The sequence below is a fragment of the Sminthopsis crassicaudata genome, chromosome 3 (assembly GCF_048593235.1).
Source record: "Sminthopsis crassicaudata isolate SCR6 chromosome 3, ASM4859323v1, whole genome shotgun sequence".
In the NCBI taxonomy this organism is placed as follows: Eukaryota; Metazoa; Chordata; class Mammalia; order Dasyuromorphia; family Dasyuridae; genus Sminthopsis; species Sminthopsis crassicaudata.
Genome location: NC_133619.1, coordinates 43,630,979 through 43,643,982, shown reverse-complemented (window position 1 = coordinate 43,643,982; position 13,004 = coordinate 43,630,979). Strand labels below are relative to the sequence as shown.

The 13,004-nt window shown below is 36.4% G+C and overlaps 1 protein-coding gene and 1 long non-coding RNA gene across 2 annotated transcripts in view; both read left to right on the top strand.

Moving 5' to 3' along the window:
* Positions 1-438: 438 nt before the first annotated feature.
* AGTR1 (angiotensin II receptor type 1) overlaps positions 439-13,004 on the top strand; it is a 48,057-nt gene continuing 35,491 nt past the window's right edge. The window contains exon 1 of the mRNA XM_074298383.1: positions 439-1,429. The gene's annotated coding sequence lies outside the window, so the exon portion shown is untranslated. The remainder of the gene's footprint in view (positions 1,430-13,004) is intronic.
* LOC141564814 (uncharacterized) lies at positions 5,032-11,384 on the top strand. The gene is made up of 3 exons (XR_012488738.1): positions 5,032-5,336; positions 10,042-10,177; positions 10,861-11,384. It is a non-coding gene; the product is annotated as an uncharacterized LOC141564814 (long non-coding RNA).

Sequence of the window (13,004 nt, the reverse complement as noted above, 5' to 3'; positions counted from 1 at the left end):
GTGGGAAATATTGTGAAGTTTAAAGTGTGTTGAATTTCCTTATTGAAAGGGCTCTTGAATGCTACATATAAATAATGCTAAAACTCCAATCCGAGTCTCTGGCATTTTCAAGTTTTCTAAGAATACAGGAAAATATAAGCCTTCATAATACAGTCTTTTACCTCAGTTTCTTACAGTTACTGATTTTTTTTAATTTTTTTTTTTTAATCTTCCTACTCAAGGATCATTTGATAGCTTAGCCTCGTTTCTAAATGCTTCAGGTCTCTAGAGATGCTCAATATCTATTCTTGGGGAATTAGAAAATTAATTTGGCCCCACTTTATAATAACTTGGGAGGAGGTAATGTTTCTTCTTTTCCCCCCTCTACATCAATTAGCACTTTGCCTGGGTTTAGCTTTTATTAATTTCTATTATCAAGGAGAGCGAGTGGACTTTTTTGCCCATTAGTCTAGGAAACTCACTCTATCAATACAAGTTGGCATCTTATCTACAACTTAGTGTCCTAATTAGTCTCTCCCAGAGCACTAAAAGTTAAGGGCCATCCCTATGGACACTCGGCCAGTGTGAGAGATGCTAGATTTGGAACGAGGCGTTCCTGCCTTCTAATTATTAATAATCATTGCGGCGGCCACGCTGATGATGTCCGGAGGGAATAAAGGTGACTGGCCACTCCGGTCTCGAACTTAGAAAAGAAATGTATCCATGTGACTTCAGGCTTAAGACGAGGAAGGGAACAGAAGGTCCCGGCTCCAGCCGGGAAAGTTTAGTCCTGAGGAGGGAACGAGACACGGTGTACCACAGACATCGCCCCGGTAAATGACCCCCGCTAGGTTAGCGGATGTGATTAGATGAAGGGGCTGATTGAGATCGCCTTCTGGGACAGTCCTGGAGGGGCTCTCGGAGGAGGGGACGAGGGGGAGGGGAGGAGGCAATAATCCTGAAGCAAACCCGAGCCGCGCCCCTCGGAAGCCGGCAGCGCTCCGCAGCTACGCCCCTCTATAAAGCAAAGCAGCCGTGGCCGCCTGGACAGGCCCTCCCCAGAAGTCCTTGTGGATCGGGCTAGGCAGGGCTGGACCGGACTGGGCAGCGCGGAGCGGAGGGAGCGGAGCCATCCATCCGGCCCCGGGCAACGCTCTATGGAGGGGAGCAGCCTCGTCCGTCCGGCGCCCGCGTGAGGGGGGAGCCCAGAGTCCCTGCTGCTCGTTGCACAACCCCTGCTGCCAGCTCGGCAGCCGGAGCCGCCGCTGTCACCGCCGCGCGGGACGCCTGGAGCCCCGGAGTTTGTCCCTTCGCTGCCCAAGAGTTACTTGGCGAGGCTCGATCCGCTCCGGCGCGGGTACCCGGCAAGCCGCGGGCGCCCCGCGCAGCGAGCGCAGCCCAGCCCTCGGCCTGGGCACTGCCAAGGCTCCGACTCCTGCCTCCCAGCCAGGTAAGCAAGGTGTGGGGTGGGACCGTTTGTCCCTTTTGACCATTTGCCCTCAAGGAGAGGAAAACCCAAATGTATTCTAGATTGTAGAAACAAAGTTGCTTTAAAAAAAAAAAAAAAAGTGTGGCAGAAATTGGGCATGGAGGGTTAAAGCTATTCATCCCACCACCCCCACCACAGCCCTCTGCTAATACCTGTGGCCTAACTTTACCTCTGAGCCCTTCATTTTGTGCTTTAGAATAACGGTCTCGGTGTGTTTTGTTACCTCAGAGAAGGGGTTCTTAACCTGGACAAATTTGTGGATTCAGGGGGAACCATGAACTTGGATAAGGGGGAAAAATCTTTATTTTCACTAACCCTCCATGTGAAATCTAGCTTTTCTTTTATTAAAACAAACCAAAAACTAACTCTATTCCGAGAAGTCCATACATAGCCTTCACTAGGTCTGAGACAAAAATGGTTAAAAATCTCTGCTCTGAGGGAAGCTGTAGATCAAAGTCCCTCCTCACCCCCACAAGCTTCCAGCTTTTAACATTTCATAAAGCTGGATAGGAAAGACATGTATTCTATTTCTCCCTAAGAGCTAGGGCACCACCAATCAACAGGTAGTTACTCAACATCTTTCATATACCAATTTACACCACGCTCTAAAACTTAATTGGTATAATTCTTACCTGGACTGCACTTTGCCATCCTTGGATTGGTCTTTTATTCTCTCAATTTACAAACAGGTCATTAGCATAATTAAGGCATTTATTTATTTGATGGGGGAGGGGAGTTCTGTTCTGTTTTGTTTTTTTAAGATTGGATCATCCCCGTCTCTCTTAGGCTATTCTTGTAGGTCATATCTCAGCACTGATAAGCCTGGGAGCTTTAACATGCTCTGTTTCTGGCCTGAACAAGACTGGTAGAGCTCAGGGGCCCTGTGCATTGATGCGAAACTTAACCCTAAGGAATGACTACCTAATTGACAATAGCTCAACTCCCAAGCTCAAGAGATGTGCTTGCCTCAGTCTCCCCAATAGTTGAGATCACTTCTACCATGGCTAGCCCAATGCTGATAATTATGAAATAAGTAGTCAATTTCCCAATTTTAATATGGTGGCCCTTTTGTCTGCTCAGCCCAACTCTCCTGAAAGTTATTCGACTTATACTCGTTGGCCAGATTTTGATACCCACCAGAGCTGGTTTCATAGTCTATTCCCTAATTTCCTCTACTTGTTTAATGAAAAAATATGATGCAGCATAAAGAATGATGGATGTAGAGACAGAAAACCCAACTTTTCCTGTGTGATCTTGGACAAATCTTGTCACCAAAATGGAATGGGATTAAAGGGTCTCCAAATGGTCCTTACAAGAAAAGGGGTCTCAAATTTCTTTTCTTTCCCCCACATTTGTGGGGCTTATGCAATTTACTTGACCTATATTACTCACCTATCTAGAGTTCCTCAACAGTGGAGTCACCCACAGATTCTTCCATTGTTTTCCTTAAGAAACATTTTCTGTGGGGTGGTACAGTGCAGCTCTGGACCTACAGTTGGGACCATCGGAGTTAAAATTCAGGCTCAGCCACTTCATAACTTGATGATCTCTATCTACCTCAGTTTCCTCATCTGTAAAGTGGAAATAGTAATGCACTTAACCTCCCAATGTTGTCATGCGTCTTAAATGAGATATGCTTTAAAAAAAAATGGTATTTAGCCTAGGAACTGGCCATATTAGATGATATATAAATGTTTATTGCCTTCTTTTGTCCCTTCTCTAACTTCCTGGCAACAACAAGCTTTATCTCTTCCTGAAAGAGATCAACAGCCTCTGTGAGTTTGCCCTCGAAATTACTTTCAGCCACATCGCTGACAAAGTTTCAAGGTCTACAAAGTCAGTTGGCTCTTCCTGGGAATCTCTAGTCCCACATTTCTCTGAACCTATCAGGGTAAATCAGTTCTCTAGATGCCCTTGCTACACAGAGATCATACGTACCTTGATGGTATCTCCCAGTTCCATTTAAATCCATTCTTTTCATATCTGAAAAGTAGATTTTTCCCACTTACAACTTGCAAATTTACCTTAAATGTAATGATTACAAATTGTCATGGTTTCAGTGTTAAATATATCTATTTTTCCTATATAGGAAGGACTGGTTATGGATTTTAGGGAGTTCCTTGGTAATGAAATTTTTCAGTTTTCTATTTTTCTCTAGGACTAATAGAGTCTTATTTTTTTCCTTTAAAAATGATTCAGGGACAGAATATTGACAAATAAGACAAGAAGTTTCTCCTATTCCAACTAACTAGTTTCTAACTGGTTTCTCTCCTTCTGCCTCCATCAGCCTGTTGACCCACTTGAAACTTTGTAGGTATTTCATCTTCTAGATGATCTCTTTGGTTGTTTATATCCCTAAGTCTTAAATCAGAACTTCCTCCTGCGTCAACTTCATTTATAAGATAGAAGAAATTCATTTCTTAGAGCTACTTGTATACGACTTCATTTCTTATGTGCATTTATATGTATATATACTATATATATATATATATATATAAATGTATTAGTTTTATGTGTAATATACACATATGTAATGTGTATATATTACATATAAAAACATTACATTTCTTTTCATATTGAATCTCCTAAAATGTATTTTATTCCATGCCAAATGGAGGTTTGCCAAAAGCCAAAGGACCCAGGAATCCTTGGCCTTTACTGTTCTACTTTTCAGGTTATCTATATCTGTCTATCCCATGTAACTGCAGTCTATATCATTCCATAAATTCACTGGTAGGTGGTCTTCCTTGAGTTCTCCATGCCCATTCAGATATTCTCTTAATTTGACTATCTAGCTAAGGTGATCTTAACTTGGATCCTATGGATATTTCAGAAGATCAGTGAACTTGAATAACAGAAATTATTTTTCATAACATCTAACTAAAATCTAGCATTTCTTCAAGTTATTTTAAAAAGCATTGTTCTGCTTTAGGCTTCACCGGTGTTCCAAGGATTTATGATACAAAAAAAGGGGGAAGAAGTACTGCTCTAAATATTTGTCCATACCTGTCCCGTTAATCAATTTCAATCCAATTGCTTTTAACTTTTCATTTGCTTAAAAGGATGGAGATTATTTAATGCAGTCATTGCCTCAAATTATCCAGTAAACTTGTTAAAATTTCATGATTCTAAACTTTGGTTTAGATAGCTCTTTAAGTTTTTTTCTGGGTTCTATTCTGTTTTTATTTTCATTATGCAAAAACATAAGTGAACATTATTTGGTGCCATCTGGTCTTACCTGACTGAGCTATCCCTTCTACCTTGACAAGTGCTATTGCTTTATATTGAAAGCATTCTTCTCTGGAAAACTGAAAACTTTTTCTATCATTGCCTACCCCCATAGATCTGAGATAATTGGAAGGGAAAGAGTCTAATATTTGTCTAAAATTAATCTCATTGATATCATGTCCATATAATTTTCTTTTTGAACCCTACTAATATGGAAAATTGAGAAATGGCTATATTGTGCTTTCTATTTCTCAAGGATATAGTTATGAGGCATAAGACATATTTTGATTGTTCTTAGTCAATTTCTATATTACTATTCTTATTTTCTTGTTGTCAGAAACTAGAAATAGAGACAGAAACAGAGAGAGACAGAAAGGACAGAGATAGAGAGACAGAGACAGTGATTCAGAATCTCTGGCCAAGAATACCCAAGAATACCATGGAGATCCTGTGGTTCCAAGGCCAGTTCATGTCTATTTCAATCAGAGTTTGTCTGATAAATCTGCCTGTAAACTCATGGCCATGTGAAAAAGCTGCCTTGCCAGCACATTAGAACAAGACCTGGGAAAACTTAACTTCAAGGAAAGTTAGCAGAAGTCAGTGACTTACAAGGTTGTCAGCTTTTTCAAAGGATCTCAAGGTGAATCTTTAGAAGCCTTTAATGTTGACCAAATTCTTCTTTGCATATTTTTTAGGTTTCTATTTTGCCTTAATCATTTTGTCTCTGTTCCAATATGGGGCCACAAACAATACATTCTTGCAATTTTATGTCTAGCCTGACATTTAAAAACATTCTGTTGGTGTTTTCTGTTCTCTCCTTTTCTATATAACCTGAATTTCCTTTCACTTCTGTGAATTACTTTCTAAAATTTAGACCTTCACAACACAAAAATCATTTGTCAGAATTTAAGATAGATTCACAAGGATCCTGCTCAAGGACCACTGCTATTATTGACTGATCTTTAAAAATATTTTTCTTTCAAATCATCATGAAGTTACAAGGAATTTCACAAGCTAATTGATCATTCAGTACCAAATACAATTTTACAGTTGGGAATAGCCATATTTTAAAAATTTACATATATATGTATGTATATCCAAATATGTACATATATATGTATTTTCTTTTCTAAAGGAATGACTCATAACCATTAGTTGTTATAATTGCAATAACATCCCAAAGTATATATATATATTTTTTTTTTTTGATCAATTTCACTCAATGATAGATTTTCTTACAAAATAATCCCTATTTGAAGTCAAATTGAGTCATAGGGGGAAAAAACAGATAATGACATATCTTCTCTTTGAAATAAAAAGGCAAGAGACTATTAGGACAGAATGTTATCAATGTTATCAATGTCATCAGATGTGGTTACTGTATCAGATGATTTTACTTATTGTTTTTTCTTTGGCACAAGGAAGAGTTCTATTTGGAAAAAAGATGAAGTAACTGATAGAAAGACAAAAGACAACAATGAAATGTATTTTAGTCAATAAAATACTCTTTTTCATATCAAAGCTTTATGCTTTATGTTTGCCAAATTCTAAGTAGAATGTAACCATGACCCTTTGAGATTTTTATTTTACTTTAACGTATCAACTACATTCTAAAATATTTGCTCCATAAGCAGGGAAGAGAGAGAAACCTTTTTTAAAAGAAAAATGTATATAATTTTATACATTGTATACATAATATATATTGGGTTTTTGCTAGTAACATTTTCCAATAAAGAAAACAGGTTGTTATAAGTTGTTTTGTTGGTTTCTTCTAACTTGATAGTTTGGAAGCTGTGTGAGACAGGCATTCTATTCTTTTCCTAAATGGCTATAGATCTCAACTTTTAGTTCAAAGTTTTGATTACAATCTTAAAAGTAACCTAATATTAAACCTGGAGTTCAGATCATAGTGTTTTAAAATTAGGACTTTGAAAATTCACTTGAATTTACATCTCTACAGCAAGCTAAGTAGTTGGATTGGTCAAAGGCTACATATTACCTGTGGAAATGATGTTTTATATTTGTTTCCCCTACATTTAAACTTTTTTGTAGGGTTTGTGTATGTAATGTCCCCTCCACCCAAATGCAACAATTAAAGGAGAGGCTTAGTACTTGGGTGATGAATAAGAAAGCAAGTCATAGGCAATATCCAGATAAATTCTCTCAAATCAGACTTAAGTAATTGTTTAAAAATGATTTTTAGAACTTTTCTTTAGATTCTTTGTTTTAAATCCATTTTAAATAACCTCATTTTCCCTATTGTATCAATTAACATAAATAAAGCTACAATATAACTACAAATAAAGTATATACCCATCAGGGTCATTTAACTTCCTTCTAAATTCTGGGTGTGGTGCTAAGCAATGTGGACACAAAAATCCAAAGTCTCTTCAAGGAATTTAAGAGAGTTTGCAAAACAGATAAGCTTTTATATACATCAATTTAGTACTTGGTACTATTTTCCCTAACTTTTATTTAGTAAGAATTTTAACTCCCAGCCCCCTCATGTACATAATTATATATGTATAGATATAAATACATATTTATATGTATCAATTTAATGTATATATTATATATATTTTTTAATTATTTTTTTTTACACACACACACACATATGGATACATATACAAACACAGACCTCTCAAGTTTCTTTACTGGACTTGTACACAATCTAGTTTTTAAAATTAGAAAGTTTCTTACTAGCCCTCTGAGTAAATGGTGGCCCCCATTTAAGGAATGGTTAAGCACTTAGCTATTTATATCTCCTCATAAAGACATGTCCCCATACACCCAATTTCCTGTGATTTTTATAGGATGCATTGGGACAGAGTGGAAGGTAGACTGTATATCTGATGTTCCAACACTAGCCTAGTTAAATGCAAAAAAGGCTCATCCCCAGGTGGGCCACAAGAAGAGAAATTTTCCAGGCTTGAGAACTTCTGAGCCTCCCATGCTATGATTCTGAAGAACTTTTATCTAAATCAAGTCTAACACAACCATATCCAAGGAGACTTGGATGCATACCTTGGTATAGAGTCAAACTTTTAGGAGTGAAGTTCAAGTTCTTTATGAAATAATAGTTCTGAGGGTCAAAGGGTGATCAGGATAGACTCAGGAAAGAAAGCGAAACACTCAGAGGGAGTCAAATGTTATCTCTCATCTTGAAAATTCGTATTTTCTACTACTTGCTTCCAACTCCTTAGATGGACAAGCTGGAGCCATTTTGCAGGATCAGATTTTATTCTGTAGCTTGGCTCTTACAAATCAGACTTAAGTAATGGAGATTATTGAAGAATATTTGTCAATATTGAAGAATATTATCTGTATACCAGATAATAAGCACTAAAGAAACATAAGCATTTAGCAATCAATGAGCATGTATTAGGCACTGTCTGTATACTGTACCCTAAAGACACATGAGGTAATTCTTATCCACAAGGAGTTTGCATTCTAATTGTTGGAGATGGGGGGGGGGGGGAGAACAAGTACAGAGTAAATATACACCTAGTAAATATAAAGTAAATAAATACAAATGTATGTTTATATGTGTATATATACACACACATGCATATATATATGTATATAGTTATATATGTATATAGTATATATATGTATATGTATATAGTATATATATTATAAAGTAGTTAAATATAAGGTAGGTTTAGAAAGAAGGGCACTGGTAGTAGGAATCGGGAAACTTTTTATTCAGAAGATGGCTCTTAGACTTCATCTTAGAAAGATGAGAGGGATTCTATAAGGTCAAGGTAAGGAGGGAGTCCACACCAAGCATGGAGTATGGCAACACAAAGACAGAGACAGAAGGGGGCTTGTCTTGTGTTTGAGGAAAAGAAGGCTAGTTTGGGTGCACATACATTTCCCTTCTGACCCTGTGTCCTGCCAATGACAGGAGAACCTTGAGGGAGGGTACGGACTATGACTAATAAAGACCAAAGCAGAGTGACCCTCTCTGCCAGGATTCTGGATCTCTATTCTGCTCTCTCTGAAGGCAGCAGAGCATAATAATAGCTGACTCTTATAGTGCTCACTATGTGTCAGGCACTAAGCTAAACCTTTTATAATTGTGAACCTCACAACAATCCTGGGACAGAGGTAGGCAGGTCAGCTAATCTCTCTGAGCCTTGGTTGCCTCATCTGTAAAAGTGGAGCCAATTCTAGCACCTACCTCACAAGGTTACACTGAGACTCAGAATAAGATGATGTATATGTCGCTCTTTGCAAACCTTTATATACTGCAGATAAAATTACCCATTTTATCATCACACTTTTTTTTTAACTTTAATGACGTCATTTGTTGCTGATGCATTAAACATAGTTTCAGATTGATGAGAAACTAAAATTAGAATGTTCTGTTAAGTTACCTTTCACTAATGTCCAAACTTTTTGGATTCAGATTATATCTTTGTCCACCGAGTACTTAATCTGGTGATGTAACCCCAGCCTTTAAAGTAATGGCAGTAAACCATATGACAATTATCTAAGGATAGGAAAGCATGTTAAGTAATAACTACTTGGTCACCCAGTGCCCTTTAGTCTACTTAGGCATTGAAACAGATAGGAAAGAAAGATAGACACTCATCCTACTCTGAAATCCCTACGAAGAGCCTCAGGTCCCAGCTGAATACAATTTGTGATGCCCCAAGTAAGCCTTGTTCTTCCTAGAGCTTTAGAAAGGTCATTCCAGAAAGGGCTTTTTGCAACTACCTGCAGGAGTGAGTGGTAGAACTATCTCCTAAGTGAAGTTGAAAAACGTTGAAATTCTTTGGGTTGTGAATAAATAATAATGTAATAAATAACAAATTCACAAATAATTTCATAGAATGGTATAATCAAGTAATAAATGAGTTTTAGCATCTCTTGGAGTCAGAGGACCTGGATCTGAATTGTTGATCCTCTATTTATTTCCTGTGAGAACTTTAGCAAGTTATTTGTGCGTCTTATTATCCCCATTCATAAGATGTAAAGGTTGAATTTGATGGCCTCTATGGCATCCTCCAGGTCTCTGTCTTAGATCCTAAATTTCTTGGTGGAAAATAATATTTTGGTAACAAAAATTTAGAAGATGCTTCCGATCTTATAGTCAAATGGCCTGTGACATTCTACTTAGGATACCTGATGTCCACATAGGAGTTGGAAAACAGAGTTGATTATAAGAGCAGGCAAAGGTATTTGAGGCTTTAGTAAATATTTAAAGGTACACAGTTAAGCCTGTACCTTATTCAGAAATTGATTCAGTCCTCTAAGTGGACAAAAGGACATAAATCATCAAGTGGCAAATATACAGTAATCCCTTTTCATCCTTTTCTTTTTCTCTCCTGAATTTATAGCATCATCACCTTCTAACCTGAGAGGAATGATGGACAACAATGATGTAGGGAGAGTGAATATCCAAAATTGAGCTGAGTATCAGAAACTACCTTAAACAATCATTATTCTTCCAGGAATTTGCCAGAGCAAATCAAGGTATCTGGTAGATAAAAGTTCAAATCCTGCCTTTATCACAACTGTCACAGCTTTTCATTGACCACAGACAAGAAATCTAAATTTCTATTCCCTTCCCAGGCAATCTAAAACCTTAATTTCTGCCTGAGTGGTCAATCTGTATCCCTTAAGAGAGTTCCCAAATTGTAAGTCCACATGCTACAAAAATCAAGAGCTCAAACTAAAGAAATTCATACTTTATAGATTTGAAGGCATATGAAATGTTCTCTGTGAAATTCCTCCAGAACTCTGTCAAAGAAAAAGGCTGAGGAAAGATTGTATTAGAAAATAAAATGTAAATATGCTATTCTTTTCTTTGACTTATAGTCACTGTGGCTGAATGAGACTCATGTTTTAAAATTATACCATATTATTTGTGGCAAATATAGTATGCTTCTCATAGCATTTTTCCCATCTAAGTTGAAGATTTTATCCATAAAAGATAATGAAAGCCAATCTTTAGTAAATCAACAAAATTTTACTCATTCTAAGGAAGTGATTTCCAATGTTTTAAAGTCTTTCAAAAGCTTGAAATAATTTTCAATTGTTTTCTTAACTATTAAAAAAATTTCCCAACTATTCAAAATAAAAACTCATTTTAATTATTTTTTTCTTTATAGACAACTTTATTTTCTAAATATATGCTTTCTTCCTTCCATATTCAGCAAGCCATAGAGAAAGGAAGAGGACTGGATCAGACCAGTGGTTCATTGAGGTATAAAATTCTAAAATGAAAGGGCTCCTTCTACTTCTATATCAGCACCTTCTGTACAACTCAAAAGAAAATAAAAAGAAAAAAAAAGTAAGAAATTGTTCATCAAATCAACCAAAAACATACCAGCTGAGTCTGACAGTATAGGAAATATTTCATATTCATCATGCTTTATCTTAGTAAGGAAGAGAGACACATGGGGCAGGTAGGTGGCAAGGTGGATAGAGCACCAGCCCTGAAGTCAGGAGGACCTGAGTTCAAATTTGGTTTCAGACACTTAACAATTCCTAGCTGTGTGACCCTGGGCAAGTCACTTAACCCCAATTGTCTCAGGGGGAAAAAAAAAAAGGAGAAACATTTTTTATGTCATTTTTCCATCAGTGATGAGCTTGATCACTTTAATTGTAAATCATTCACTTTGGGGCTTCTGTTCTTTCCATGCTAACACTACAGTTTTGTGTATATTATTTTCTTAATGTGAGCTCTTTTTTTTACCATAAGCAAATTGCCAAACTCTGAACATGAGAGCAGTTATACTATTAGTGTCTAATTGGTTGAGAAAAATATATAATGACAAAAAATGACTGAATCCTGTGATGCTTTTCAAGGTTTTTATTTTGCTCATAATAGAACAAACATAACATTTTAAAAAAAGAAATCCTTGTGTGACATTATTAAATCTATATCAGATATGTTTACAAGTTTTTGTATTTTCAAAGTCTTTTAAAAAAATCCCTAAGGATTGTGAAGCATAAAGATGTACTTTGACAGATTACCACAGGAATAAATTATATAAAAGTTGGAAAATATTGTCTCTGTATTTACTTTTAATGTTACTTTTCTGTGTTCATATTATGTCCCCCAATTGAATGTAAGTTCTTTGATAGAAGCCTATGTTTAATTTTGTCTTTGTATTCCCAAGGTGTATCAGTTTCTGGAATAGGAAGGACTTCATTAATGCTTATTGAATGACTCAAGGCAATGAATTTTGTTCCCAAATTGTTAATAGATAAAAGAAGTCAGTATTAAAAAAAAAAAGTAATGGAGGGAAAACTACATGGTCGACAAAGATTCTACTTTGGAAATTGAATATATTCGCCATTAATCCTTCCATCATATTCTTTAGACAATTCCAATCCAATTCAACAAGCATTAATCACTATAGATAAGAAACCATAATAGGTTGAGGCAAAAAGGATTTATCATTACAAATAATAGCATAAAATGGGACAAGAAACATTTGTTATTGTTTACTGAAAATAAAATGAAACCAAATTCTTTCCTTCAAGGAATTTGTACTAGGAAAATGGAAAGAACATTGGAACTTTTGGCCTTACTGCCCAAAGCAAAATTCAAAACACTGAAGCAAACATCAGGGTCAGGATGCTTTTGTCTTCAGGATGATAAAAATTTTTTTAATAAGTTTGGATAATTTTTCACTTTCAATATATACCTGAGTTTTTAATAGACAAGGTAAGCTTTGAATAGTTTTTGTTTTGTTTTGTTTTGTTTTGTTGTTTTGTTTTTCCCCAAAAGGATTGCACACTGGCTGTTTCTAAAGAATCCTGGGGCATTTTTAGAACTGACCTTACTTACTAAACATCCTGGAAGTTGATTTGGAAGGCCATCCAAAATGTTGACTTTGGTTGTTGACCCACTGGAGGACTCTGAACCTCAGCTGATTACCACAGTGCTGTTGATTTAATCCAGTGATGCAATTGAAAGTTTAGCTCATAAAGCCAAAGACTTTATGTTGAAATTCATTTACAGTAAACAAAGAAGATCCAACTAGCACAATTAATAGAAGATGAAATATTCTCCCTGATAATACAAATTCCATTTTTATATATAACCTTAGTTTTTAGTAGATGAGGAAAGAATGTGAAAATGTTCTTTTAGTTTAAGGTACATTATTTCTCAAAAAGGTACCAGGTTCGTGCATGGTTTAACAGAAGTCTAACCTGTTTGATGAATCTTGTTTCCTTCATAACTTGGTTTCCCCCACAAAATCTACTCCCTTTATGGTGGGAAGTGGGAGAACATTAGGACAGGAGGAAAAGAAAGGATTAAGATATCTGATTTCATTGATTTGAGGAA